Source organism: Camellia sinensis, chromosome 8 (assembly GCF_055761805.1).
Source record: "Camellia sinensis isolate YWXY chromosome 8, ASM5576180v1, whole genome shotgun sequence".
Lineage (NCBI taxonomy): Eukaryota > Viridiplantae > Streptophyta > Magnoliopsida > Ericales > Theaceae > Camellia > Camellia sinensis.
Window position 1 is genome coordinate 105,508,427 of NC_138968.1, and position 25,571 is coordinate 105,533,997.

General features: G+C 32.5%; 1 long non-coding RNA gene across 2 annotated transcripts; it reads left to right on the plus strand.

Annotated features, from left to right (window-relative positions):
• The first annotated feature begins 5,482 nt into the window (after positions 1-5,482).
• Positions 5,483-7,915, plus strand: LOC114260952 (uncharacterized). Of its 2 annotated transcripts, XR_014337135.1 has the most exons (6): positions 5,483-5,672; positions 5,905-6,022; positions 6,247-6,386; positions 6,742-6,842; positions 7,399-7,447; positions 7,785-7,915. It is a non-coding gene; the product is annotated as an uncharacterized LOC114260952 (long non-coding RNA). The 2 variants fall into 2 exon arrangements; XR_014337134.1 differs by lacking the exon at positions 7,785-7,915 and having other exon boundaries at positions 5,484-5,672; positions 7,399-7,649.
• The last annotated feature ends 17,656 nt before the right edge of the window (positions 7,916-25,571 follow it).

Sequence of the window (25,571 nt, forward strand, 5' to 3'; positions counted from 1 at the left end):
GATTGATTCTCAAAAATTTATAAAAGTTGAAAAATAGTAGACGAATGATTCTTATGGAGTATGACCTCATAATGTTCATAATTGTTATGAGATAACAATGGTTTAATTTGATTATGAATTTTCCACTTGAATTTTATAGCGATCTCGGTTGTCCCTTTACTGTTCAGTTGTATTTCGGACTTGGTTCTGTAGAGCTGGTAGTTGTATCTATCTTGTTGTCGTCCTTTAATTCCATTTTTTTGAGTTTTAGCATGCGTTGGGCTTGATTGTTACAGGTTGGTAGAGCTTTGGTTTCTTTTTTTGTTGCCCAGTTTTTGAGTGGTCCGCTCGAGCGGGTCCTTGGGCGCTCGAGCAGAGATTTCATGCTTCCAGCATCTTGTGCTCTGCAAAACTTCTGCAGGTGCGTTATTTATGCTCGAGCGGACTTCTTTGCGCTCGAGCGGGTAGTACATTTTTGGTGTAAGTTATGGGAGGGGAAAATCTACGCTCAAGCGGAATGGTTTTCGCTCTCGAGCGGATGTACTTTATTCTTTGTGTCTTGGCGCTCGAGCGGGCCTTCTCGCGCTCAAGCGGATCCAGGTTTTTGTTCTTGACGCTCGAGCGCTCTGTTCTCCGCTCGAGCGGACCTGTCGTATATCAGAGGGCAGCTGGGCATTTTTGAACCACTTTTTACACTTCCTCTCTATCTTACTTTTCCAAAATCGATTTTGAGAGCTCCTCTCTCTAGAATCTCCCTTCTCTCTAGGGTTTGATCTAGTTAGAGCGTTCCCCTACCCTTCGGCCTTTGTAAAAAGTGTGTTGATCGTCGAGGGCTTCGTTTCGATCCAAAAGGTTTGGAGTTTGGAGCACTTTGGTTTTGGTCTTCTTCTCCATTTGAGTTCTAACTTCGAGGTAGGGATTCCTCCTCATGTTTATGGGCTTTGACCTAGATTGTGAGCTTTTGTATAAATGGTTTTGGATTTTGGAAGTTAGGGTTTCAAATGTGTGATTTGAAAAAAAAGGGTTTTGTTTCTTTTGAGCCATAACTGTGTATTTGGGTTTCAAAATGAGTATGTTGATGTTTTTGGTAATATTTGGACCCTTGGGGGTTAGGATTGAGAAAATGGGAAGAAAGCCCTAAATTGTGTATAAATTAATTGCAATAATTAATTTGGAAAGTTGTGGATTTGTGAAATTGAGTTGAATATAATGATAGTGGTTCATTATGAGATGGAATAGTGGAGTCGGATTAATAAATCGTTCACTTTTGAAAATGCGGATAATTTATCTGTTGGTGCTTTTATTATCTGTTTAGAAATAATTGCCTTGGGCTACTGGTGGAGGGTAGTTTTGATTGTTGTAGACAATGCATGATGATTAGGCAAACTAAAACTAGTCGATTGGATGTGTCATCGAATATGACGGTTGAAAAAATACATTAATTTTATGTATTGATTGAAATTGTATATGATAACTGTTTATATACATTGCTTTGTGTGGGAGAAGATGGGGGATGTACTCCACGGTTTATTGGAAGATGGGGGATGGACCTCTAAACTGGAAGTTGTTTGACATTGATACAGCACTACATTGTGTATCATTTGTGAAGTCTAGAAGTGTTTTGCTTGACATTGATACAACACTAAAATGTGTATCATTTGTATTGATTGATTGAACTTGTATATGATAAATGCTTATATACATTGCTTTGTGTGGGAGGAGATGGGGGATGTACTCCATGGTTTATTGGAAGATAGGGGATGGACCTCTAAACCGGAAATTGTTTGACATTGATACATCACTACAATGTGTATTAGGTGTGAAGTATAGAAGTGTTTCTATGTTTATTTGATATAGCACTAAAATGTATATCATTTAGAAAGTATGGAAGTGTTTTGTTTGATTTGATATAGCACTAAAATGAATATCATTTGAGAAGCATGGGAATGTCTTGTCTGATTGTGATACAACACCAAAATGTGTATCTATTATGAAGTATGAAATGTTAAAATGAGTTATTATCTCACCTGAAATAGGAATACCGTAGCCATGAGATGTGATCTCATTTAAAATGATTGGCCTAGTTCTGAATCGTAATTAAAAATCGAGAATCTGATAGGAAATGGAAACTGAAATAGAACATGGATATATTAGTCATGGGATCGAATAGTGTTATAAGTTGTTGTGTACGAGTTAAACATTTATCAATTGCTGACATTTTAGTTATCGTTCATACTATGTTTAGCATATCTCTACTAGGCGTTGGCTCACCCTATATGGGACATCATTTTCAGGTTCAGGTGTTATGCCGTCTCCGAGACCTTAGCTTGGAAGGTTGAGAGAGTTGAAGATTCTTGTTTGTTAATTTTGTTGTATTACATGTATATCAAGTCAAGGGCTTAATTTGTAGTCTAAGTTAGTACTCTTCTTTTGTAACCCAAGTGTTGACTTGGAAAGTTGTAAGCCCATAGGGCATTTACTTTTATTGTTAACGTGTAATACATTTTGTAAGAATGCTCCGATGATTGTAATATAATATCTCTTTTCTGTACTTTGAATGTATAATATTATGGGTTTATTTTGAGGGCGTTACAAAAAAATTTTCCAGATGTTCAGCATCAACATCTATTGGTACTGGTGGAGATAGGCTATGAAACCATTGAGATTAGATTTAAAAGGAAAAGATGTAATTGTGGTGTAATTGCAGTACTTTGGATGACAGAGTCCAAGACGCCAAACAAAGGAAGACCTTATTAGGCATGGTGTAATTCCATAACAGTCAAACATATTAAACATGAAACTCAAAGAAGAGCAAGACAGTTAGAGATTTATGGCTACCAACACTTATGAAGTAGAGAACAATCCATTGAGTTTGAATATTGAATGAATTAAATGTAATATTAATATCCTAATATTATGCCAACACACTATTCCCCTAAACTCGAACAGCCGACAACTACAATTTGTGTCAAAGTTTTCCTTATCAAAATAGACAATGAAAGTTGCTAATCGAAGGTTCTCTCCAAATGGAACATCTTCACTCACTTCATATATAGAAAAATTAGGACCTTGTGTATACAAAGAAAAATTGCAATGAAGCTGTCCTACAACCTCCTATTGGAACTCTTTAAATTTTGCAATAGTGTAAGCTTTTTGAAATTGCTTCTCAAATAGATACTGAGTTATGCACGGAATGTATGAGTTGAGAGAATTAAATTCTTTACCATTTTCATTTTCCACCTTCTTCGCCAAAGCATTCTCATATTACTCCACAAATTGTTTCAAAGTGGTTTTTGAGTTGATGTACCCATCAAAGAATGCGTGCATGCTTTCACTTCGTTGTGTGGTTGACATTCCTGTCCAAAAACTATCTTTGACAAATGCAGGTACCCACTGATGTCTATCCTCAAACAATCCAAATAAACATTCATTGCTTTCAAGTTGATAATTCTCTATCAATTTGTTCCAATTTTCTTCAAACTCCTTTTTTGTTAAGGAATCATAAACTGCATTCTGTATACCAAATTTTATTGCCTCATATTCTTTGTATCCTCTTAATTTTTCAAGTAATTTTTTCAAGATATGCCACAAACACCATCGGTGACGCACATTAGGAAAAACAATTTGTATAGCATTTTTCATGGCTTTATCTTGCTCTGTAATAATAGCATTTGGAGGACATCCAGACATGCATGCAAGCCAAGACTTCAATAATCATGTAAATGTTTCTATATTTTCACGTGAAATGAGTCTACAACCTAATAATGTCGACTGTCGTTGATGGTTGACCCCAATAAATGGGGCAAAGGGCATATCATACTTATTTACCAAGTATGTTGTGTCAAATGTAACCACATTGCCAAACCCTTTAAATGCAACCCTACTCCTTACATCAGTCCAAAATACATCTAGTAATTTGCCCTCTTCATGCAAATCTAGGACATAAAAAAATTCTGAATTATTAGCTTGCATTTTCACAAAATAATTATACATTGTAGTGGCATCTCCTTTCTCGACACTACTACAAAAATAGTTAAAGATCACACTTTGACAAAAAAAAAAGATCTCACTTTTATTGAAAGTGTGATAAAAAAAATTAGATTGATATTTTAATCACACTTAATTTGATTGAGTGTGATAATATTTATTTTTTATGTCACTTTTCAATTAAGTGTGATTATATATATATTTTTTAATCACACATTCTAATTAAAGTGTGATTATATATACACTACTACTTTTTAATCACACTTTTTAAACAAGTGTGATTATATATATATATATATATATTTTAATCACACATTTTAATTAAAGTGTGATTATTTATATATTTTTTAATCACACTTTTTAATTAAAGTGTGATTATATATACACTACTACTTTTTAATCACACTTTTTAAGTAAGTGTGATTATATATATATATATATATTTTTTTTTTTTAATCACACATTCTAATTAAAGTGTGATTATTTATATATTTTTTAATCACACCTTCTAATTAAAGTGTGATTATATCACTATTATAAAAATAATTAAAGATCACACTTTGATAAATGAAAATATCTCACTTTTATTAAAAGTGTGATAAAAAAAATTAGATTGATATTTTAATCACACTTAATTTAATTGAGTGCGATAATATTTATTTTTTATGTCACTTTTTAATTAAGTGTGATTATATATATATATATATATATATTTTAACCCACTACAACAAAACTGAGTTTTTACGGCTTCACATCAACGATATACAGTAAATGCAAGCCATGGTTTCTCACTTTTACGGCTTATTTTTTTTGCATGTCGTAAATAATTTTTCAACCACGACGTGTCTATTATGTAGGTCGTGAATGCTAATAACAATGACTTTTTTAAGGCTTGCAATGTTAGCCGTAAATAATAAAACTTTTTATAACATGCATATGGCATGCCGTTAATACATTAACTATAAAAATATTGAACATTTCACGACGCACAAAAAGTCAGTCGTTAAAAATTACACTTTCCACGACGTACAAAAGCCAGCCGTTTAAAATATTATGCTTTCAACAACACGCAATTGCTGTCGTGAAAGGTATGATCAGGAAAAAAATAATAATAATACAAAAATGTTTTAGGCCCCATTTTCCCCCACCCCCTTTGACCCCCTCTCTCTCTCTCTCTCATTAGTTACATTTTTTTTTCCTGCTCCTCCAATCACCATCCGCCACGCGTGTATGGAGTGATAGAGGTGGTGATTGGAGGAGGTCTCTATCATGACTCATAATAATAATAGAATAAAGGTTGAGACCCCCTTTGGGGGTCACCCCCTTGACCCCCTTTAGTTTTGATTGGTCAACTTTTCCTTCTTTTTTTTTTTTCTTCTCACCCAATCCCCAACCTCCATGTATGTGAGGGGATTGTGGGAGTGGGTGTTCTAAGGGGGTCTAAATCAATGCCCATAATAATAATAGTGCCAAAATAAAAATTTTGAGCGCTAAAATGAAAAATTTAGCGGCAAATTAACCCCAAAAAAATAAATAAAAAATCCAAAACAACACCAGCACTATCAAAATTAAAAGAAATAAAAATGAAGAGACACATATGGAGAATAGCATAACCATTTTCTCCATCATCGACTGAAGTTCGTCGGCGACCAGTGCTTCCGTCGGCTACTATTACTTCCATCGGCCTCCTTTTTTTCCATTGTCAGGTATGTAATTACATCATTCTTTGTATCGCAGTGCCTCTTCTCAGTCCTCTTTGTCCAAATTTGAGGTAATTCGTGATGAGGCATAAGGAAATTGAAGCCAATGCCTCAACACTTTGAAGCTATTTTCTGAATCTTTGAAACTATTTTCTGAATCTTTGAAGCTTTTTTTTTTTTTTTTGGGTGAATGAATCTTTGAAGCTATCTAATATCTATGTATGTTTTTCTCGCATAGCCCTAAAGTTGTTTGACATCAATCGGTTTAAGGTAAACAGAAGTTGCGACTTTTATTCTTGAACAGAGCTTCGATTCTTCTTCTTCTTCAACATAGCTTCGACTTGCAGCCCTAACAGGTTAGTTTCGACGTTTCTTCTTCTTCTTCTTCTTCTTCTTATTCTTGTAATTTGAAAATACTGCTACAAAGTTCAGTTTTCATTATTTATTTATTTATTTGTTATTGTCATTATTGAGTTCAAGCATGTGTTGTTGATGAATTTCACTTATCTTTCTCCATTCTTCTAGTTTTGTTTTTTAATCTAACATTGTGGTATGAATTACTTTTGACAAATTTGGTTAGATTTGTTAAGTTGATCCCAGTCCTCCTAAGGAAGATGGCTCAGAAGAATGCCCTTGTTCGGAAATTTCCTAGTGTCGAAATTCTTGGCTGCACAACCGTGATTTGTTCTCAGCTTCATTCTTCATCTCAATTGATGAAATGTAAGGAAGCTAGTTACAAGGGTTTTGATTTTTCTGAATTTTCTTTTTTAATTTTGTGGCTGAGAATCTGTAATCTGATGATGAATTATGTGTTAAGGGAAGCTAGTTACAAGGTTTTTGATTTTCGTGGATGATTTGTAAATCTAATGATGAATTGTCTATTTACTTTGTCGTATTCTATTGAGAATTTGCCATATTTACTTCACAAATGATTATTCTCGTAATTTTCTACAATCCTCAGCAATCAAAATAGCATTGATTATTTTTATTATTATTATTACTTTTGAATTGAAATATAAAGTGCTTTAGTAGATGTTTAATATTTTGTTGGGAATGGACACATTTCATTATGCAGGATAATATGACAATGGATTTTGATGAGAGGTACTTCCATGGGAAACCACAAAATAGCTTCCACAAAGCAGTGAATATCCCTGATGTGGCAGTTTTTCCAAGGTGAGATTGGACTTTTTTTAACTTGGAAACTATAATTTTGTTTATTTTTATAATTTGGCACTTGTATTTATTTTCGTTATTTTCCATTTTTGTTGTGTTGGTCCCAGTTTACACCATGAGCTCATGCATTCAAAAGAAACGCGGCATTTTATTTGTTCACTGAATGCTCATAATTGATATGTTGCTTCTATTTTCATCTACTCTTGAGAAAATCTATGTATAATGCAGTTCCTATTTTAGCTATTGATAGTGGACTTAGATTTGACTTGTGTCTTGAATTTGTTCATTATTGATTCATAGGCTATTACTTCAACATTTCATGATATCCATAGAATTTTCATCTAACTTGAAATAGCACATGCAGTCCTTGGTGTTAGTTTGGTTGTTATCACAAATATGAGATACGGGATAAGACTGTCTATTGTAAAGATGGTTTATCAAGCTATTTTTTAGTAGTCCTTTTTTCCATTTTTTTGTGGTCTGCTCAGTAGTACATTGTGTAGTGTATCCTAGTTTTCTCTCCAAAATGCACCTTAACTGTAGTTTGTGCATGCAGGAATGCAGAGGAAGTGTCCAAGATAGTCAAATCTTGTAACAAGTATAAGGTTTGAGCTCCTTGCTTTTGAGGGTTGTCTGATTTTTCTCTTTTTCTTTCAATTGTTTTTTATTGTTTTTCAGTTGCTAATATATAATGTGAATGGGTAACTCTTCTTTTACGCATTTGAGTTTTGGGCTATTGGATTGTTCAAACTGATAATTATTTGTATCCATTCATTAGGCACGAAAATCCAAATTTGAAATGCAGAAAAGAACCAAATATAATGGTTGTTTTTATTTAACATATACATATTCACTATAAATAATTTTGACAACTAGCTTATTTATTTGAACTTTTCTTTTATTTTTTTTATAATTTATTTTCTGGTTTAATTTGATGAGCAGGTCCCTACGGTGGAGCCACATCACTCGAGGGTCATACATTATCACCTCATGGAGGTGTTTGCATTGACATGAATTTGATGAAAGTATGAGCCTGTTTCTTGTTATAAATCACGCCACATGATTTTAAGGCCCCTTTTATCAGTAAAATTTAGTTTATTGACATTCATTAAAATTTAGATTATTATATTGAAATCTGAAGGGTCTCAATTAGAGTTAAAATTACAATGTCAAAAGGGAGTAAAATAAAATATCCTAATACCATAATTTCTCCACATGAAGCACTGGACTTAAAAAAAATTAAAATTGAGGGTTGGCTCATCTTCTATAAGGAGGGTCTATGTTCCAGTTCTTTCTACACTTGATGTTGCTTTTGTACTAGTTATAAACTAAAGAGTAGTGGAGTTCTGTTTCTCTTTAAAATAATAGTTCTCCTTTTTAACAGTGGTGGAGTTCTATTTCCCTTTGTTCCCAAACTTTATGTTTTCAATTTATTTTCAAAAAGATTTTAAATAGTGGAAAGAAAAAGATAAAATTAGCTTTACTTTCCATTATGAAGAATAGCTACAACAGAAATTCAAACTGAAATGTAAATAAATGATCATTTTGTTAACTTCTCAACTCTTAACTTCTTCAATGCTTCACTTCATTTGACGGTTCTCGGCTTCAAGACTACAATCAACTGAAACCATGCTTAAATGCGCAGAAGGGGAAGAAGTATAAGCAATAAACTTTCAAATTTAAAGGTACTATAAAGCAAGAGTTAGAGAGAATATTGGTGCTAGTTGTATGATTTAATTTTAACTTCTCGTGGTGATAAGGATAGAATTGGGAATATTTCTTAGAAGCTATGCTTTTAGTCAATCATGGACAGAATTTTGTGTCCTCGTTTTCTGCAGGATGTTCACAGAAGCAATATCTTCTTTTGTTTCTGTCCCCTAGCATGCCCATTATGTTCAAATTTGTGGTGGTGTTTATCTGAGGTTGCTTTTGTTCTTTAGTTTTTTTTTTTTAATCATTGCAATATCGTTTCTGCTTCATTGGAAGATATTCAATCTATTTTTATTTGCAGTTGGACCTCATTTATTCAATTTCTATCAATGCTCAGAAATTGTTTTGCATTTCTTTTCCTATGCTTGTAATAAAAAACAGAGTAGTTGTATTCTTATCTTTACTAATATTGTTGCTTCCTCCAGATACATGCATGATAAGCTAATTCATTGCAAGGTATCCATTGTTGAACCAGGAGAGTAACAGAGTTGCTGAGGTCATATTCGAATCATTGATATGATTAGCATATACCCCACACTGAAGCTCCTCATGAAGCTCCAATCCTTTCAAGTGGTTACTTCCATTTTTATCCTATTAAAGCTCCTCATGAAGCTCCAATCCTTTGAAGTTGCTGCAAAGAAATAAATATTAAGCTGAAGCAATTTTCTCATCATGAGTGTTTATGTTTTTTCAGGTTATGGTTGAGAAAATAGGACTTCCTGATGGATTGGATTCTGGTACATCTAAAGGTTATGGTGATGTTCTACGTAAGTTACAATTATAACTTATGTTTTTGTTGTTTACTAAACGTGTTTACGCGGCTGCTAATATGTACCATTTAATTTTATGTAATTGAAGGTTGTTGTCGGACGTGGAGTAAGATTGAAAGACGGATTGCCACTCTTGAGTTTGACCGTGATAGGAAATCGATGGGAGTTATAGTGAGTTCCAGCTCAAGAAGAAAGTCAATGCTTGTAAAGGCGCATACACCACCTTTTCCCTCCCTCACTCTTCTTTCATTTAGCCATGTGGAGTTTTATAGTTTTTAATTCGATATATTGTCACATAGGAAAAACTGATTTTCTGATAAGAATTGCAAAACTATAAAATGCGGTTCCACCATTTTAATCTTTGTTTCAATTTTTTTTTGTCTCTTTGCTAGTATTTTTTGCTACTTCAATTTGCGTGCGAGATAGATTGTGAACAAATTTACTTGGAACTTTAATGGGGAAGAGTATGATGAATTGGTGCTCAATGAACAAATAGAAAAAGGGTTGATGGACCATGGGATCTTGCTACAATATCTACACTTCAAACACTGATTTGGGAGCACTATGTTAGATATGGAGAAAATATTTTTTGGTTGAAAAGTTCATATCTAATTTATAAAATGTACAAAATGAAAACTAGAAGAAGGTGAATATTGGCCCTGGGTGGGAAAGTAAACGCGTATGACATGTAGATGATTTTGGTTGAAAAATTCATATCTAACGCATTAAAGTGAACATTGATTTTGATTCTTTTGGGAGTTGTAGTAGATTGTTGATGTCTATCTTATACCTCAAGCACCACTAGCTTGTGGGATTACTGTTATTACTTCCTTTTAGTCTAGTATATAAATTAATGTATTAAATCAATATTCAATTATTGAACACAAGAATGACTGAGTAAAGCAGAGAAATATTTCAGTGAAGGAACTATCTAGTTTTAATTAATTCATTCAGCAGATTTTAGATTAGTAACACATTTTCAGCAGATTTTAGATTAGTAGGAGCCAAAGAATTGGGTCAGTAAAAATACTTTTGGACCTTTTTAGGTTCTGAAAATTAACAGAAATATGAAATAATAAGTTTACTTTCATTCCCAATTTAGAATTTGCATAACCTAACCAGAATTTTATCTATAGGCCCTACTCCATATTCTGTCCATGAAGCTCCAATCCTTTCAAGTGGTTACTTCCATTTTTATCCTATTAAAGCTCCTCATGAAGCTCCAATCCTTTGAAGTTGCTGCAAAGAAATAAATATTAAGCTGAAGCAATTTTCTCATCATGAGTGTTTATGTTTTTTCAGGTTATGGTTGAGAAAATAGGACTTCCTGATGGATTGGATTCTGGTACATCTAAAGGTTATGGTGATGTTCTACGTAAGTTACAATTATAACTTATGTTTTTGTTGTTTACTAAACGTGTTTACGCGGCTGCTAATATGTACCATTTAATTTTATGTAATTGAAGGTTGTTGTCGGACGTGGAGTAAGATTGAAAGACGGATTGCCACTCTTGAGTTTGACCGTGATAGGAAATCGATGGGAGTTATAGTGAGTTCCAGCTCAAGAAGAAAGTCAATGCTTGTAAAGGCGCATACACCACCTTTTCCCTCCCTCACTCTTCTTTCATTTAGCCATGTGGAGTTTTATAGTTTTTAATTCGATATATTGTCACATAGGAAAAACTGATTTTCTGATAAGAATTGCAAAACTATAAAATGCGGTTCCACCATTTTAATCTTTGTTTCAATTTTTTTTTGTCTCTTTGCTAGTATTTTTTGCTACTTCAATTTGCGTGCGAGATAGATTGTGAACAAATTTACTTGGAACTTTAATGGGGAAGAGTATGATGAATTGGTGCTCAATGAACAAATAGAAAAAGGGTTGATGGACCATGGGATCTTGCTACAATATCTACACTTCAAACACTGATTTGGGAGCACTATGTTAGATATGGAGAAAATATTTTTTGGTTGAAAAGTTCATATCTAATTTATAAAATGTACAAAATGAAAACTAGAAGAAGGTGAATATTGGCCCTGGGTGGGAAAGTAAACGCGTATGACATGTAGATGATTTTGGTTGAAAAATTCATATCTAACGCATTAAAGTGAACATTGATTTTGATTCTTTTGGGAGTTGTAGTAGATTGTTGATGTCTATCTTATACCTCAAGCACCACTAGCTTGTGGGATTACTGTTATTACTTCCTTTTAGTCTAGTATATAAATTAATGTATTAAATCAATATTCAATTATTGAACACAAGAATGACTGAGTAAAGCAGAGAAATATTTCAGTGAAGGAACTATCTAGTTTTAATTAATTCATTCAGCAGATTTTAGATTAGTAACACATTTTCAGCAGATTTTAGATTAGTAGGAGCCAAAGAATTGGGTCAGTAAAAATACTTTTGGACCTTTTTAGGTTCTGAAAATTAACAGAAATATGAAATAATAAGTTTACTTTCCTTCCCAATTTAGAATTTGCATAACTTAACCAGAATTTTATCTATAGGCCCTACTCCATATTCTGTCCATGAAGCTCCAATCCTTTCAAGTGGTTACTTCCATTTTTATCCTATTAAAGCTCCTCATGAAGCTCCAATCCTTTGAACTTGCTGCAAAGAAATAAATATTAAGCTGAAGCAATTTTCTCATCATGAGTGTTTATGTTTTTTCAGGTTATGGTTGAGAAAATAGGACTTCCTGATGGATTGGATTCTGGTACATCTAAAGGTTATGGTGATGTTCTACGTAAGTTACAATTATAACTTATGTTTTTGTTGTTTACTAAACGTGTTTACGCGGCTGCTAATATGTACCATTTAATTTTATGTAATTGAAGGTTGTTGTCGGACGTGGAGTAAGATTGAAAGACGGATTGCCACTCTTGAGTTTGACCGTGATAGGAAATCGATGGGAGTTATAGTGAGTTCCAGCTCAAGAAGAAAGTCAATGCTTGTAAAGGCGCATACACCACCTTTTCCCTCCCTCACTCTTCTTTCATTTAGCCATGTGGAGTTTTATAGTTTCTAATTCGATATATTGTCACATAGGAAAAACTGATTTTCTGATAAGAATTGCAAAACTATAAAATGCGGTTCCACCATTTTAATCTTTGTTTCAATTTTTTTTTGTCTCTTTGCTAGTATTTTTTGCTACTTCAATTTGCGTGCGAGATAGATTGTGAACAAATTTACTTGGAACTTTAATGGGGAAGAGTATGATGAATTGGTGCTCAATGAACAAATAGAAAAAGGGTTGATGGACCATGGGATCTTGCTACAATATCTACACTTCAAACACTGATTTGGGAGCACTATGTTAGATATGGAGAAAATATTTTTTGGTTGAAAAGTTCATATCTAATTTATAAAATGTACAAAATGAAAACTAGAAGAAGGTGAATATTGGCCCTGGGTGGGAAAGTAAACGTGTATGACATGTAGATGATTTTGGTTGAAAAATTCATATCTAACGCATTAAAGTGAACATTGATTTTGATTCTTTTGGGAGTTGTAGTAGATTGTTGATGTCTATCTTATACCTCAAGCACCACTAGCTTCTGGGATTACTGTTATTACTTCCTTTTAGTCTAGTATATAAATTAATGTATTAAATCAATATTCAATTATTGAACACAAGAATGACTGAGTAAAGCAGAGAAATATTTCAGTGAAGGAACTATCTAGTTTTAATTAATTCATTCAGCAGATTTTAGATTAGTAACACATTTTCAGCAGATTTTAGATTAGTAGGAGCCAAAGAATTGGGTCAGTAAAAATACTTTTGGACCTTTTTAGGTTCTGAAAATTAACAGAAATATGAAATAATAAGTTTACTTTCATTCCCAATTTAGAATTTGCATAACCTAACCAGAATTTTATCTATAGGCCCTACTCCATATTCTGTCCATGAAGCTCCAATCCTTTCAAGTGGTTACTTCCATTTTTATCCTATTAAAGCTCCTCATGAAGCTCCAATCCTTTGAAGTTGCTGCAAAGAAATAAATATTAAGCTGAAGCAATTTTCTCATCATGAGTGTTTATGTTTTTTCAGGTTATGGTTGAGAAAATAGGACTTCCTGATGGATTGGATTCTGGTACATCTAAAGGTTATGGTGATGTTCTACGTAAGTTACAATTATAACTTATGTTTTTGTTGTTTACTAAACGTGTTTACGCGGCTGCTAATATGTACCATTTAATTTTATGTAATTGAAGGTTGTTGTCGGACGTGGAGTAAGATTGAAAGACGGATTGCCACTCTTGAGTTTGACCGTGATAGGAAATCGATGGGAGTTATAGTGAGTTCCAGCTCAAGAAGAAAGTCAATGCTTGTAAAGGCGCATACACCACCTTTTCCCTCCCTCACTCTTCTTTCATTTAGCCATGTGGAGTTTTATAGTTTTTAATTCGATATATTGTCACATAGGAAAAACTGATTTTCTGATAAGAATTGCAAAACTATAAAATGCGGTTCCACCATTTTAATCTTTGTTTCAATTTTTTTTTGTCTCTTTGCTAGTATTTTTTGCTACTTCAATTTGCGTGCGAGATAGATTGTGAACAAATTTACTTGGAACTTTAATGGGGAAGAGTATGATGAATTGGTGCTCAATGAACAAATAGAAAAAGGGTTGATGGACCATGGGATCTTGCTACAATATCTACACTTCAAACACTGATTTGGGAGCACTATGTTAGATATGGAGAAAATATTTTTTGGTTGAAAAGTTCATATCTAATTTATAAAATGTACAAAATGAAAACTAGAAGAAGGTGAATATTGGCCCTGGGTGGGAAAGTAAACGTGTATGACATGTAGATGATTTTGGTTGAAAAATTCATATCTAACGCATTAAAGTGAACATTGATTTTGATTCTTTTGGGAGTTGTAGTAGATTGTTGATGTCTATCTTATACCTCAAGCACCACTAGCTTGTGGGATTACTGTTATTACTTCCTTTTAGTCTAGTATATAAATTAATGTATTAAATCAATATTCAATTATTGAACACAAGAATGACTGAGTAAAGCAGAGAAATATTTCAGTGAAGGAACTATCTAGTTTTAATTAATTCATTCAGCAGATTTTAGATTAGTAACACATTTTCAGCAGATTTTAGATTAGTAGGAGCCAAAGAATTGGGTCAGTAAAAATACTTTTGGACCTTTTTAGGTTCTGAAAATTAACAGAAATATGAAATAATAAGTTTACTTTCATTCCCAATTTAGAATTTGCATAACCTAACCAGAATTTTATCTATAGGCCCTACTCCATATTCTGTCCATGAAGCTCCAATCCTTTCAAGTGGTTACTTCCATTTTTATCCTATTAAAGCTCCTCATGAAGCTCCAATCCTTTGAAGTTGCTGCAAAGAAATAAATATTAAGCTGAAGCAATTTTCTCATCATGAGTGTTTATGTTTTTTCAGGTTATGGTTGAGAAAATAGGACTTCCTGATGGATTGGATTCTGGTACATCTAAAGGTTATGGTGATGTTCTACGTAAGTTACAATTATAACTTATGTTTTTGTTGTTTACTAAACGTGTTTACGCGGCTGCTAATATGTACCATTTAATTTTATGTAATTGAAGGTTGTTGTCGGACGTGGAGTAAGATTGAAAGACGGATTGCCACTCTTGAGTTTGACCGTGATAGGAAATCGATGGGAGTTATAGTGAGTTCCAGCTCAAGAAGAAAGTCAATGCTTGTAAAGGCGCATACACCACCTTTTCCCTCCCTCACTCTTCTTTCATTTAGCCATGTGGAGTTTTATAGTTTTTAATTCGATATATTGTCACATAGGAAAAACTGATTTTCTGATAAGAATTGCAAAACTATAAAATGCGGTTCCACCATTTTAATCTTTGTTTCAATTTTTTTTTGTCTCTTTGCTAGTATTTTTTGCTACTTCAATTTGCGTGCGAGATAGATTGTGAACAAATTTACTTGGAACTTTAATGGGGAAGAGTATGATGAATTGGTGCTCAATGAACAAATAGAAAAAGGGTTGATGGACCATGGGATCTTGCTACAATATCTACACTTCAAACACTGATTTGGGAGCACTATGTTAGATATGGAGAAAATATTTTTTGGTTGAAAAGTTCATATCTAATTTATAAAATGTACAAAATGAAAACTAGAAGAAGGTGAATATTGGCCCTGGGTGGGAAAGTAAACGTGTATGACATGTAGATGATTTTGGTTGAAAAATTCATATCTAACGCATTAAAGTGAACATTGATTTTGATTCTTTTGGGAGTTGTAGTAGATTGTTGGTGTCTATCTTATACCTCAAGCACCACTAGCTTGTGGGATTACTGTTATTACTTCCTTTTAGTCTAGTATATAAATTAATGTATTAAATCAATATTCAATTATTGAACACAAGAATGACTGAGTAAAGCAGAGAAATATTTCAGTGAAGGAACTATCTAGTTTTAATTAATTCATTCAGCAGATTTTAGATTAGTAACACATTTTCAGCAGATTTTAGATTAGTAGGAGCCAAAGAATTGGGTCAGTAAAAATACTTTTGGACCTTTTTAGGTTCTGAAAATTAACAGAAATATGAAATAATAAGTTTACTTTCATTCCCAATTTAGAATTTGCATAACCTAACCAGAATTTTATCTATAGGCCCTACTCCATATTCTGTCCATGAAGCTCCAATCCTTTCAAGTGGTTACTTCCATTTTTATCCTATTAAAGCTCCTCATGAAGCTCCAATCCTTTGAAGTTGCTGCAAAGAAATAAATATTAAGCTGAAGCAATTTTCTCATCATGAGTGTTTATGTTTTTTCAGGTTATGGTTGAGAAAATAGGACTTCCTGATGGATTGGATTCTGGTACATCTAAAGGTTATGGTGATGTTCTACGTAAGTTACAATTATAACTTATGTTTTTGTTGTTTACTAAACGTGTTTACGCGGCTGCTAATATGTACCATTTAATTTTATGTAATTGAAGGTTGTTGTCGGACGTGGAGTAAGATTGAAAGACGGATTGCCACTCTTGAGTTTGACCGTGATAGGAAATCGATGGGAGTTATAGTGAGTTCCAGCTCAAGAAGAAAGTCAATGCTTGTAAAGGCGCATACACCACCTTTTCCCTCCCTCACTCTTCTTTCATTTAGCCATGTGGAGTTTTATAGTTTTTAATTCGATATATTGTCACATAGGAAAAACTGATTTTCTGATAAGAATTGCAAAACTATAAAATGCGGTTCCACCATTTTAATCTTTGTTTCAATTTTTTTTTGTCTCTTTGCTAGTATTTTTTGCTACTTCAATTTGCGTGCGAGATAGATTGTGAACAAATTTACTTGGAACTTTAATGGGGAAGAGTATGATGAATTGGTGCTCAATGAACAAATAGAAAAAGGGTTGATGGACCATGGGATCTTGCTACAATATCTACACTTCAAACACTGATTTGGGAGCACTATGTTAGATATGGAGAAAATATTTTTTGGTTGAAAAGTTCATATCTAATTTATAAAATGTACAAAATGAAAACTAGAAGAAGGTGAATATTGGCCCTGGGTGGGAAAGTAAACGTGTATGACATGTAGATGATTTTGGTTGAAAAATTCATATCTAACGCATTAAAGTGAACATTGATTTTGATTCTTTTGGGAGTTGTAGTAGATTGTTGGTGTCTATCTTATACCTCAAGCACCACTAGCTTGTGGGATTACTGTTATTACTTCCTTTTAGTCTAGTATATAAATTAATGTATTAAATCAATATTCAATTATTGAACACAAGAATGACTGAGTAAAGCAGAGAAATATTTCAGTGAAGGAACTATCTAGTTTTAATTAATTCATTCAGCAGATTTTAGATTAGTAACACATTTTCAGCAGATTTTAGATTAGTAGGAGCCAAAGAATTGGGTCAGTAAAAATACTTTTGGACCTTTTTAGGTTCTGAAAATTAACAGAAATATGAAATAATAAGTTTACTTTCATTCCCAATTTAGAATTTGCATAACCTAACCAGAATTTTATCTATAGGCCCTACTCCATATTCTGTCCATGAAGCTCCAATCCTTTCAAGTGGTTACTTCCATTTTTATCCTATTAAAGCTCCTCATGAAGCTCCAATCCTTTGAACTTGCTGCAAAGAAATAAATATTAAGCTGAAGCAATTTTCTCATCATGAGTGTTTATGTTTTTTCAGGTTATGGTTGAGAAAATAGGACTTCCTGATGGATTGGATTCTGGTACATCTAAAGGTTATGGTGATGTTCTACGTAAGTTACAATTATAACTTATGTTTTTGTTGTTTACTAAACGTGTTTACGCGGCTGCTAATATGTACCATTTAATTTTATGTAATTGAAGGTTGTTGTCGGACGTGGAGTAAGATTGAAAGACGGATTGCCACTCTTGAGTTTGACCGTGATAGGAAATCGATGGGAGTTATAGTGAGTTCCAGCTCAAGAAGAAAGTCAATGCTTGTAAAGGCGCATACACCACCTTTTCCCTCCCTCACTCTTCTTTCATTTAGCCATGTGGAGTTTTATAGTTTTTAATTCGATATATTGTCACATAGGAAAAACTGATTTTCTGATAAGAATTGCAAAACTATAAAATGCGGTTCCACCATTTTAATCTTTGTTTCAATTTTTTTTGTCTCTTTGGTAGTATTTTTTGCTACTTCAATTTGCGTGCGAGATAGATTGTGAACAAATTTACTTGGAACTTTAATGGGGAAGAGTATGATGAATTGGTGCTCAATGAACAAATAGAAAAAGGGTTGATGGACCATGGGATCTTGCTACAATATCTACACTTCAAACACTGATTTGGGAGCACTATGTTAGATATGGAGAAAATATTTTTTGGTTGAAAAGTTCATATCTAATTTATAAAATGTACAAAATGAAAACTAGAAGAAGGTGAATATTGGCCCTGGGTGGGAAAGTAAACGTGTATGACATGTAGATGATTTTGGTTGAAAAATTCATATCTAACGCATTAAAGTGAACATTGATTTTGATTCTTTTGGGAGCTGTAGTAGATTGTTGATGTCTATCTTATACCTCAAGCACCACTAGCTTGTGGGATTACTGTTATTACTTCCTTTTAGTCTAGTATATAAATTAATGTATTAAATCAATATTCAATTATTGAACACAAGAATGACTGAGTAAAGCAGAGAAATATTTCAGTGAAGGAACTATCTAGTTTTAATTAATTCATTCAGCAGATTTTAGATTAGTAACACATTTTCAGCAGATTTTAGATTAGTAGGAGCCAAAGAATTGGGTCAGTAAAAATACTTTTGGACCTTTTTAGGTTCTGAAAATTAACAGAAATATGAAATAATAAGTTTACTTTCATTCCCAATTTAGAATTTGCATAACCTAACCAGAATTTTATCTATAGGCCCTACTCCATATTCTGTCCAGATTTGACACGTTTTTAGGAAAATGAGCTTTTGCATCAAAGTAAAGGGAGCATTTAATGCCAGAAATCAAACCTTTTGCATCAAAGAAAAGAGCTTCGAGTCACTTCTTGGGACTCCATATGCCAGGCAAGCCTGTTCATCAATAAAGATCCTTTTCTTTTGTTGATTTAAAAAAAAAATGCTCATTTAATTTGATTAATAGGTTAGTTTTTGATTAATTACATCTATACATATATATACATATATGTATATGAGAATTAGGCAAAGAAATGCACAAACTATGTTTATATTATTGTATTGATAATTCTAAGAATGTTCATAACATGAAAAAACAAATACTTGTATCTAAATGGTGTATTAATTTATCATATGTTATCATTTTCTAAATTTATCATACTCATGTGAATTTTATTGTATAAATGAGGTGACAGATGGATCTAGTGGCATTTACCAGGCTTCTCCACAAACACATCAGAGATCCTCTTTTAGAAGTCATGAAATGCAAGCTTTTAATCGGGATAAGTATTTCACTTACATATATATATATATATATATTATGGAATAGAAAAATCAATATTTTCTCTTTTTTAATGTCATTTTCATGTTTCAAGTAAGTCACCATTACAAATTTTAATATGAACATCAAACTCTAATATGAAATCAAAAAATAGACCCTTGGATGTTTTTGTTGGTTGGTTGATTAGTGGCTGCTACAAACCCAACCTTTGGCATTGTTTGCATGAAGTGGCTGCCCTCAGATTATAATCTACAGTCCAAGCATTTACCATTCCACAAAGCAATTTTCCATATATATGGTATCTACGTATGTGTATACAAACAGTGTAAAAGCATACATACCTGTATATAAGCAGTGTAAAAGCATACATGAATGAAATGGTAGGTCTGTCCCAGAACTTCCGGAATTCATGTCAAATTGAATATAGATTAAGTTGTGATCACTGTAGCACATATACAAAGAATGAGCATGAGATACATATATTACTCAGCAATGTTACGGTAGGGGTTGGCATAGATTGCTCAGTTAGAAGATAGAATGTGATAGATTTAATTGACAATTATAGGTCATCCTTCTTTTTACGAAATGGAACATACTTTCACTCTTGGCAGCATGTCTGGTTGAATTGATATGATTTGTTAATTGAGATTGGGAGATTGTTGGTGTTAGTGTTTCAGACTAGGAAGCTTTTCGGGTAGTTCAAGAGCTATTTCTTGAGGACAACAAGTAGAGATGATGTTACTCTGCTTTTCTGGGTTGAACTATTGGCAGTTTTATGTGTTTGGGTTGTTCAGTTTTCTGTTAAAATTATTAGAGCAATTGATGACTGTAGTGCTCTGTTCGACCTTAGTCTCACCACACAACCTCCAATCTTCTTCTTCATCACTGTATATATATATTGAAAGTGCCCAGTTTCACTTTTCCTTTTTAACTTCAAGATATTAGCTATACAGGTTGCATATGTTTGATTGTTTGCTTTCAAATGTTTTATTTTTATTTTTTTCATTTCCTTTTGTTTTCGTTTTTGAACTAAATGTTGCGATTGTTGAATATATAAAAATTTCATGGAGCTTCTTTGATCTTTCAATAGAGATGTTTCATCTCTATAATTACTTCATTTTTATAGAATCTTTATTGCTCATGAATGCTTGATTTGCACAAAATGTGATTCAAATACATGAAAATTGTAACTTTTTTATATATATAAAAATTTCATGGAGCTTCTTTGATCTTTCAATAGAGATGTTTCATCTCTATAATTACTTCATTTTTATAGAATCTTTATTGCTCATGAATGCTTGATCTGCACAAAATGTGATTCAAATACATGAAAATTGTAACTTTTTTATAGATTAGCAGTTCAAGCTCTTCAGTTTTGATGATTTTATTGTGTGTTGTTTAATGATTTTTATTTTTATATTTTTTCCCATTTTCTTGGGTGTAGAAGAAAGTTTGAAAATTTATAGCACTCCAATTGTTTGTTCTAAAGCCTAAAAAGAGACTCATTGATGACTTTGGTTTATCAAAATAACTTGTTTGAATTTTGAAACTATACCCTTATTTGGTCTGTGTTCTCAGTTTTCGATTTGTCGATTTGATTGGCTAATGGTGATATTTGTTTGTAACAAGGGAATTTAGTGCTATTCTAGGAAGAAAACCTGAACCTTGTACTGCTTTTTATTCTTCTTACCAGTGCAGGTAACTTATGTTCATTGAATGATAAATTTTAGTGAAGGAATGCATTTTCATAATTTTGGCATATTTATGAAGGGCTGCAGGCTAGGGTTGCGTAATTGTTAAGTGTTTTTGTATGGGACACGGACATTCAACACACCACAGATATCTGAAATGCAGTCAAAGTATTTGCACAATCAACATTGAATTGCATTTCTTTTGTAGAACATTAAATATTTGAGATGGATAGAGCCTCTTAAATTAAGTTGTTGGTTATAGTAAAATTTCTGTTGAACTTGCAACTTTTATGGGTAAAGTGACATTTTGATTTTACATGTTTCATGTCATGGCAGAGGTATTTAATGTTAAGACATTTGAAGGGGTGTGATTGGTCGGACTTTATCTTTTGTAAGACTAGAACAATCTCTGCAAATAGGTAGTTTATTCATATCTAGTGGTGTCTGACTTAATTTGTGTTTTTATTTTTCAGGTTAGAAATTTTTTGGAGAGATGTAAAATATGGTCAAAGAATTCAAGGATTTAGTTTTTCAAGTTTTTTTTTATTTTTATTTTTTAATATATGTAAGCACAGTCTAAAATTTTTTATTTAATTCATTTGTATATACTTTTGAACATATTTAATTTTCATTTAGGAAATATATGACATTATTCCATTGAATATGTGGTTATGATTCAAAGTATAGTATATAGTGTGTATTACATTCTTGAAATGCGCGCACAAAAATAATATTGATTATTCTTCAAATATGTCGAATCTTTTTAGTAATTAATCACACTTAAAAGATGTGATCTAAAGTTTTTTATCACAGGTTTTATTAGTTTTTAATCACACTTAAAAGATGTGATCTAAAGTTTATTATCACAAGTTTTATTAGTTTTTAATCACACTTAAAAGATGTGATCTAAATGATATTAATCACACTTAAAAGGTGTGATCTAAAGTTTATTATCACAGGTTTTATTAGTTTTTAATTACACTTAAAAGATGTGATCTAAATATTTTTAATCACACTTAAAAGGTGTGATCTAAATGTTATTAATCACACTTAAAAAGTGTGATTAAAAATGACCCCTTTTAATCACACTCCCAAATATCACACTTTAATAAAACTTAAAAGGTGTGATTAAATAACAAACATCACACAAAAAAGTGTGATGTTTATCTGTTTTTGTAGTAGTGCGAGTTTCAAACAACGAACTTTGTCCATATGATTCCTACAATCTTTCTCTAAATATGACAACTTCACATGCCCTCCGGCTTCAAGCACAAGTGAAGTAAAATTTTTTGTTCATCCTAATCCCTGCACTATCATTTAATTCAAGTCTCCTTTTCACATGTGGTTCAAGAATCCTATTTTGCTTGAAAAAACGAGATTTGCTTCAACTCATTTCATGGTTATGCTCAAGTCTTAAGGATCGCAGTATCCACGTTCCATCACCTTGTAAATTTGCATTAAGTCCAACTTTGCATCCCGTTTTAGTTTGGGGGCATAGTTTAACTATATTGCTTGTTTTGATTTTTTCCTTTCCAGCACATGTACAAGCTATAGTTACATATTTTTTCTTCCCATCATCTCCCCTTTTACAATATTTCTTCGACACCGCAAAACCATTTCTCTTCCCATATCTTGAATAATATTCATAAATTTCATCAATTGACTTAAATGTCATTCCCACTTTAGGATCCTTAATTTCAACTTCTACATTTTTTGTATCTTCTATTTCAGTCTCAATATCAATTTCGTCACAGTCCTCATTTGATCCGCTCGATATTTCTTTATCCATACCTCTACAATGTAAATAACAAATTAAAAAAAAAATTATTCATAACAAAGGCCAAAAAAACCCTAATTAAGTAGAAAATTAAATTATTTTATTAACTTTCTACTGAAAATATGTAAAAATTCAAACAGAAAATTCAGTAATAAAAAATTGAAGAAGAGTAACAAAGATAAAAAAATCAGCAATAAAATTCAGCGGGACTGTGAGTAACAAAGATTTTTAGCAATAAAAAATTTAGCAATATGCTTAAGTGAAAGAGAGAAGTACCAGTCAATGACGACAAAGACGAAGAAGGTAGGTTGCTCTTCGGACGATTGTTATCTTTCTCTCTCTCTCTCTCTCTCTCTCTCTCTCTCTCTCTCCAATTTGTTCTGAGAAGAAGGTATTCAACTTTCTCTCTCTATGGTCTTTCCAACTTCTCTTTCTTTTTTTCTTTTTTTCTTTTTTTAATAACATATTGGGGCTCCACCAATATGAGTTGGTCAATGCCAACTCATTCATGAAACCTTTCTTGATAAACTTTTCTTGACCCCTAGCATTATTGGGGGCAAAAAGGGTTATCACTAATTTTTATTTTCAAATTTACTTTTTAAAAGATTTTATTTTTGTATTTTTCATGTCTTTTTTATTTTCATTAATTTTTTTAATATTTTAAATATTTTTTTTAATTTTTAGATACACCTATTATAAATACACTTAAAAAGTATAATATTTGTGATTTTGTTTTAAAAAAATTCACTAAATACCAAAAATACAAAAATACAAAAAAAAAAACCAAAATACAATACATTTTTTCATATTTTTGTATATTTATTAATCTTTTCAAATATTTTTTCGCAAATATTTTAATATTTAGATATATCTAAGTGAGGTGCATCTAAAAAAGTAAAAAAAAATGCTTAAAATTTTAAAAATATTCACTAAAATCAAAAGAAAATACGAAAAATAAAAAGCTCAGTCTTCAGAAATTTGAATTCAGAAAATTAAAACCAAACACACTAAATAATATTTTAAAACAAAAATGTTGACATCACATAATAACCTAACATATATGTCATTAATTATTACTTTGGAAATAAAGAATTCTTAAGAGTACGGTGGGTTTGAGTGAGAAGATTGTTAATGTGGTGGTATTAGGTTAGAGATGTAAGATAAATAGTGTTTGTTTATACACCACAGGATTAGTAATACTATAAATAGTATTAATATATTTTAATTTTTAGTATTTTTTAATATTATAATTATTTTTTTTGTTCTAAAAAATATAAATTTTGTATTAAAATTATTTAAAAATTCACTAATCCTTCCTCTCAATTTCTAATTCCAACGCCACCATAGGATTGATAGTCCTATCAATAGAAGAGATTACTAGTCCAAAGGGATAGTTAATTTCCCAACTCATGACTCTAACCAAACACTCTATGGCCATGTTTGTTTCGCAGTTTGAGTGGCTGGATTGGACTATCATGATTGTGGGTCCCACCCACAGCATGTTTGGTAGTGAAATGGGAGAACGGATTGATAGTTCAAGGGGCTTAATAATCTCCCTCAGTAGGGGGATTAGCTTGACTGGGTTTTGGGTGAGATTAGGAAAATAGTGAGAGGATTGAATCTATTTTATATAAAAATTTTATTTTTTAAATTTTTTTTTGAAAAAATTACTCATAAATCCCATTTTGGTAAATGTTGCTTTAGTTAGTCTTGTATGTTTTTTCTTAAACCATTTATTCCTTTTTATTTTTGGTATGATATATGTTTTTGATATATTATGTATGGAGTTCAAATTTTTGTCCATATTGTGATTTCATTTTAATTTGTCAAGGTGTGTGCGTTTAAGGGATGTTGTAACATTACTTTTTTGTAGGAGGGGACTTTGTGAATTTTTGTAGAAGTTGTTTCGCCATTCCTAGTTTGGTGTTTGGTTTATAATGTTATATTTTGGGACATCACAAAACAACATTCCCAGTTGGTGTTTGGTTTACATTACACGTTTTATAATGTGAACTCCATGAAAAAGAGTTCATTAGTTTTGATTGTAGCTTCACTTTCCCACCTCATTTGTTCTGATACTCCTAGACCCTCTCATCTTTCCCTGTTCTTTCTTAACCTCATTTTCTCTCTCTATAAACCTTTCTGTTTCTCTCTCTCTCTCTCTCTCTCTCTCTCTCTCTCTCTCTCTCTCTCTTTACAAACACCATTAAGCTTCTTCGAATTGCTTTGGCTTTCTCTCTCTTTAACCCTCATGGGGACAACCTGAGTCCATTTGGGTCCTCTGTTTTTGGGGTTTCTTCGAAAGCTGAGATCAGAAATGGGGTTGTGGTTTGCGCTTCCAAGGGCTCAAAGAATCGGCCTTTTACTGATGCAGTGTTTAAGCCATTTGAAAAGTTGAAGAAAGAGCTCACACTCGTCCCTACTCTCCACCACTCTTCCATTGCTCGTTAGAAATACTTCGATGAATGGGAGTCCGCTAGCGACATCATCAACATCAGCAATATCATCAACATCAGCAACATCATCGACATCATCAACATTAGCAATATCAGCGACATCATCAACATCAGCAGCTGTAAAAACATCAGTGACATCATCAACATCAACATCGCTCAAAATACATCAACAAATGCAATTGTAAAAACAGCACACCTTCAAGCTTCATTGTCATCGTCAGTACATCGTCAATGGCTGAAACGTCGGCGTATAGGGCACTTAACTCTGGCAATGTTAATGTTAATTAGTCAGACCACCGGAGAAGACAATCCCAATCTCTGGTCGTCACAGTCGGTGATGTTCCTAAGTGATGGGTGTGATGTATATTTACACCTAATTACGG